Here is a 7,004-nt window from a genome sequence, read left to right on the forward strand (position 1 = left end):
CGTACGTCTCTCTCTCTCTCTCTCTCTCTCTCTCTCTCTCTCTCTCTAACTCAAACAATTTGAACACCTTTGTCTCATCGATCTCTCTCTCTCTTGTCTCATCGATATGTCAATTTTTTACTAAAATCGATTTCGTTGCAAGAAACTAACTCCTCTTGTATGCTCTCTTGAGATTGAACTCATTGAAGGCAAAAGTTGCAAAGTCTACATTTAACATAAGACACAACTAATATTTTCATGAGAAATGTCTACCATTTGGATAAGCAAAATCACAAAAAATTAGACTTTCTGGAAATCAAAATTGTTCTTGCAATACCAAAAGAAAGGCTTTAGCCGACGAAAATAAAAAAACCATGCCGACGAACCATTTTTTCGTCGGATAAAGTTCACGTTAGCCGACGAAAGAAAATTTCGTCGGCTAATTTAAATTTTCGTTCGTCGGCTAAAGAATTTTTTTCGTCGGCTAAAGTTCACAGACTATAGCCGACGACTTTAACCATACTTTAGCCGACAAAATTAAAATTTCGTCGGCTAAAGTGCTTTATATTCGCAGATCTAGACTGCAGCTTATCTAGGGAAAAAAAAAACGGGAGAAGAAAAAAACGGGAGAAAAAAGTTTGGGTGTTGTCAAAATCTGTCCATAATTAGTTTGTGGAGCTATATATAGGTACGTGTATGTGTATATATGTTGATTTTGAGTTTTATTTGAGTTGATCGATTTTGAGTGTGATTGAGTTGATCGATTTGGTTGATGATTTGATAATATATATGAATTTGTTGTTAATAAGTAGTAGATATATATATATATATGTTAATTAATTTATAATATTGTGTTGATGATATGAAGTTGTTGATGATATGAGTTGATGATGTATTTTGTGATGATGTTGATATATAATATTGTTATGAGTTGATCGATTTTGAGTACGTTGTATGTATATATATTTATATATATATGTTGATCGATTTGGTTGATGATTAGATAATATATATGAAGTTGTTGTTAATATATATATAAGTAGTAGATATATGTTAATTAATTTATAATATTGTGTTGATGGTATGAAGTTGTTGATGTGATGAGTTGATGATGATTTTGTGATGATCGATGTTGATATATATAATACTGTTATGTAATTATTAAGTATATATATATATGTGTGTGTGTTAATTAATTTCTTATTAATTAGTTGTAGTACGTAGAATATATACTAAATGAATTGAGATTTTATATATGACATGGAATTTAATTAATAATTAGCTTGCGTTATACATATATATTTTGTTATATTTTCAGGATATAGATAAGAGTTGGATTTCGCTTCCAAAATGGGACAAAAGATATGGAAAAAGAGTTATGAGTTTTTTGGAATATGCGCTGGCTAATGCTAACGGGAATATAATTTTCTATTGCCCGTGCACGAAATGTCAGTGTCGCAGCGATATGCATCGATTTGCGATTGACAAAGTATGGCAGCACCTGAAGTAACGGGTTTTGGGAGAAGTACACATGTTGGTTATATCACGGTGAAACATAATCAAGGGGTCTGCATGATCATGGGTAATTTTCTGAGACGGGCAGTACATCCAACGATCCAACAACGGCCTTCATCAACGACATGTTTTCTTATGAGAGCGGTGTATGCGCTCAAGGACAGTATATGCCTGAGCCAATGCAGCCCTTCCCTAGAGCTGTCAACACTGCTGGTATTGACATGTACAACAAACTACTTGTTTACTGCTGTGTACTCCGGTTGTCAGAAGACCATTCTTGAAAGTGTGATGGACGTAATGAAGATTAAAGTTGAGACAAAATCGACCGTGAAGGCTGTTGATGATTATCTACAGTACACTGCTTCGATGCTGCCCCATCGTCATCGTCTTCCTACCACTCATCATAAGGTCCGATGTATCCTGAAAGATCTTGGGTTTTCCTACATCAAAATCCATGCATGCAGATATGACTGCGTTCTCTTCTGGGGTAAAGATCCAGAAGGGAATGACCTCGATGGCCTTGACGCATGTCCGGTATGTCACACTGACAGGTATAAGCTGACTCCTGCAGGCAATAGGAAACCTGTGAAGGTACTTCAGTATTTCTTGTTGAGGGATAGGCTGGAGCGGTTGTACATGTCTTCACACACGGCCGAAGCTATGAGATGGCACGCTGATAGGGAATTGCATGACGAAGATACCCTTATACACCCTGCTGACAGGGAGGCTTGGAAGCATATAGACAGGGAGTTTCCTCATTTTGTGTCAGAGGTCCGAAATGTGAGGCTTGGGCTCTCATCCGACGGGTTCAACCCTTTTGGCAACATGAGTCTTCAATACAGTGTATGGCCGGTGATTTTGGTACCGTACAACCTTCCTCCATGGATGTGCATGAAGAAGGAATACAATATGTTGAGTTTGTTGATTCCGGGGACCGGTTATCCAGGGAAGTGTCTCGATGTGTATTTGAGACCTTTGATTGAAGAGCTTAAGTTTTTGTGGGACGTTGGTCATCCCACTTATGACAAGTATATGCACGAGATGTTCCAGATGCATGTCATGGTTGTTGGTACCATCAGTGATTTTCCTGCCCGTGGGATGTTGTCGGGCAACGTTGTTAGGGGATACAAGGCTTGTCTAGAGTGCCTTAGCGATGAGGGGAGCAGCAGTCAATGCAACAAGATATGCAAATTGGGTCATCGTACTCTCCTTCCATATGATCACGAATGGCGGTTCGATGCACATGCATTTGATGAGACCGTAGAAAACGGTGTGCCTCCCAGAAGATGGACGGGGGAAGAAATTTTAGCAGTGCTTAATGAGTACGATTTTGGGCAGCTCAGCAATCATCCCAATATTGTAGCGGCAATACCTGAAAGACTCGACAGGTACAAATTCTGGACACATAAGAGCATATTCTGGGAACTCCCATACTGGAGTAAGTTGTTGATCCGACACTACCTAGATGTGATACACATAGAAAAGAATGTTTGCGACAGTGTGGTGGGCACAGTGCTGAACTTAGAGGGGAAGACGAAAGACGGTCCTAAGGCACGCATTGATCTAAAAAAAATGCAATTAAGAAGACATCTGTGGTTGAAAGAAGGGAAGAAAAAAATGCCTCAAGCTCCTTACACCGTGAAGCCTGACCAGAAGAACGTAATTTTCAAGTGGATGTGTTATGTGAAGTATCTTTCAGGCTATGCAGGAAATATAGCCCGGTGTGTGAACTTCGGGGACAATAAGATGTACGGGTTGAAGAGTCATGACTGTCATATCCTGCTATAACGTCTCTTCCCTATTTTCATTCGACCGTTCCTTCACCGTCAGGTGGTGGAGCCGTTAGTAGCGTTGGCAAGATTCTTCCAGAAGTTATGCACACGGGAAGTGAAAAAATCTAACCTCCGGGAAATGCAAGAGGACATCATTTATATCATGTGTAAATTTGAGAGGATATTTCCTCCAAATTTTTTTGACATCATGCCTCACCTGATGATCCATCTTCCCGAGCAATTGTTGTTTACCGGTCTAGTACACTACACTTGGATGTATCCCATGGAAAGGTATGTTTTTTACACATGAATTCCTCAATATATATACATGTTGAATAATCATAACACTTTGCAACTTGATTTATAGGCAACTTGGAGACTACAAAGATTATGTGGCTAATAAATCCGCGCCTGAAGGATGTATAGCTGAAGCATATATTGCGCACGAGTGCGTCACCTACATGAAGTTGTATTTAGGAGCGTTGAAGGAAACTCCGCAAACCATACCGGTAGATGTACCGAAGTTCAATCTTTCCATACTCTCCAGTGATGTTGAAGTTTATGGAATTTTGCCAGACTGATAGGAGCACAAAGTGTGACGTTCTTAATATGTTTATACCCTTTATTTACCCTTTGTTAACTCCTATTTAGTTGTTTTAGCTTTATATTTGTGTTTAGTGTAGAATAATTCTTAATGTAGAAATATGTAGGTTTTGGTGTTAGAATTCATAGTAATTTCGGAATTGAAGAATTGGGTGTTGAAATTGTGTTAAGTGTTGGAAATCCTTGTTTACTCAGGATTCCTTTCTTGATCAGGATTCCATCTTTCCTCTTTCCTAGTTTCTAATTTTCTTATTTCTATTTCAAGAAAGTCTAAACCCGTGTTGACTAGGAAAATGTTTTCCTGACTCATGAGGGAAAGGTGGCCGGCAGCTAGGAATTCCTGTTTGAGCTAGGAGAAGTACAATCCGAGATATGTATGGAGATGCCGTGAAGATTTCCCAAGTCACCAAGGAGAGAGAAACCGTGCGGCCCAAGAGAGAAGATTTTTCCAAGTTCAAGATGGTTTTGTCATTCCTTAATGCATGAGGATTACTTGAAGAAAAAAAGAAGAAATTAAATCCAACTTGGACTTGGTTTTGCCGATTCAATACGATTCCTTGTGCTTGAGGAATTCTTGGAGATCAAGACTTGTTACTCTACAAATAGGGCACGGCATGGCAGCAATTATCATCATCAACCCGTGCAAAATTACACCAAAGCCTTTGCCGAAACTCCATCAACCTCCAAACACCATAATCCAATTCCACCATCATCCTTGATCCAAAGCACGTAGCCTAGGATTCCGCTCACTCGAAGAATAGAACAAGTAGGGATATTCTGAGAGTGTATTTCATCTTTTACTTTCGGATTAGAATGTGTTCGTTCTTTTTGATGTTTGTTTTAGGTTTTTGCTTAAGTATGTTTCGATTCTCGTCTATGAGATAGAAACACTTTTGAACCATGTTTTGAATTAAAGTTTTCAATTTTTAATGAATGATTTTAGGTTTTATGCCGTGAGTTTTATGTCTATATACTTTAAGATTTTCGGTGCATTCTTCCATTATCATGTGTAGTTGATACAAGTAGTTGATACAAGTAGTTGATATTGCATGTGTTAATCATCCAAAGTTCGACTTTGATACAAGTAGTTGATAAGTTGCATTGTCTTTGTTATTTCACCGATTTTCTACCTATGTTTGATTTGGACTTGTGCTTAAACACATCGATTCTTTATGTGATACGTAATTGCATGATTAGTTTATGTGTGTGACTTATAAGTAGAGCACGTAGCCGAGCACGTAGCCGAGCTTTTTTGTGTCACGATGTTGAATGAAACCCGTAGTCTAATTCTAAGTAGGTCTATGTCATAGGAACCACGTAGGAACTTATGTGCATATCAAATTCAGGTTGTATAATTACTCACGGTGTAGACTTAAATGAGATTAGAGATAGTCTTCCTTGTTCTTACATGGTTGATTGGTTAAGTTTGCATGATTGTTGGTTGATCACATGTAAATATGTATAGAAGTAATTTAGGATTTATTTTCAATGTTTATTCCAAAATCATCAAAACCTTTAAACCCTATATGCTTATTTCGACATTTTTATTAGATTAGATGGATCTACCCTGTAGTTGGATCCCCGGTTTAGAACGATCCCTGCTTGCTTTATACTACGATTGATTTGTTGACAGGGTTAATTGATGCGTGTGCAAATACGTTTTATCAAATGGCGCTGTTGCCGGGGATCCTTCGGGATCCTCGATCTTTTTAATTGTCGAAATTTGCATTGTATATATGTTTATATGTTTATATTTGTAAAGTTAAAACCATGCATTTGTATATGATGTAATTGTGTTTTATTTTTGTCTTTCTACTTTAATACTTGTATGAATAATGTTGTAGGTTGTAATGCACAGAAATAGGTAGGATCCCTTTTGTTAATTCTAGCCTTAACCCTTCTTGTTTACTCTCGGGTTTGCATGAGGTTGTGGGGGGCTTTTATTAACACTTGGAGTCATGTTTGGTTCATAAGTTCGTTGCTAGCTGAGTACATTGGTACGCTCCTTCTATTACTCTGGTGCATGGGACCAAAATTGGATCTCAAGAGCCTTGAAGACATACATCTCGGTGATGGAGTTCTCATTGCTCACTAAACGAGTCCTACCATGTTCACTATCTCTGGATTGAGCTATTGACCTTTAGAAACCACGCTTCAAGCTTGTGATCGAAACATCTATATTCAGGCCGCACGTCCACAGTGTCTTACCATCTAGAATCATTATTTATTTAAGTGTTTTAGTAGCAACTCGAAAATACGCTTGTATGACTTTGTAATCTTAAAAGATTGGTGCCATGTATGATTTTGTATTTAATTTGTTTCGAAATTTATCTTTTGATTTTTGAATTTCTTTTGTTTTCCTTTGTTTTGTTTTTCTTAGCTTAATCCAGTTTATTGCTTTTGATTTCGTTTTATACTCATGCATTCTAACTTGATCTTGGCCAAATGGTTTTTCAGGTGCTAGACGTGCATGCAACCTCGACTCACTCGTTCGTCTTCACAAGGAGCTCTTGTTCCATTGAATCCGGAGATTGACCGTGCTTGGAAACAACAAAGAAAGAAGCAAAAAGAAGTATCAAGTAGCACTGATAAGACGTATTTGCACACGCATCAATTAACCCTGTCAACAAATCAATCGTAGTATAAAGCAAGCAGGGATCGTTCTAAATCGGGGATCCAACTACAGGGTAGATCCATCTAATCTAATGTAAGTATCGAAATAAGCATATAGGTTTAAAGGTTTTATGATTTCGGAACAATATTAATAATAAATCCTAAAATTACTTCTATACATATATACATGTGATCAACCAACATTTATGCAAACTCAACCAAACAACCATGCAAGAATAAAGAAGACGATTTCTAATCTCATTTAAGTCTACACCGTGAGCAAATATACAACCTAAATTTGATATGCACATAAGTTCCTACGTGGTTCCTATGACATAGACCAACTTAGAATTAGACTACGGGTTTCATTCAACATCGCGACACAACAAGCTCGGCTACATGCTCTACTTATTGGTCACACACATAAACTAATCATGCAATTACGTATCACATAAAGAATTTGATGTGTTTAAGCACAAGTCCAAATCAAACATAGGTAGAAAATCGGTGAAAAACAAAGAC

Source organism: Fragaria vesca, linkage group LG6, assembly GCF_000184155.1.
Source record: "Fragaria vesca subsp. vesca linkage group LG6, FraVesHawaii_1.0, whole genome shotgun sequence".
NCBI lineage: Eukaryota > Viridiplantae > Streptophyta > Magnoliopsida > Rosales > Rosaceae > Fragaria > Fragaria vesca.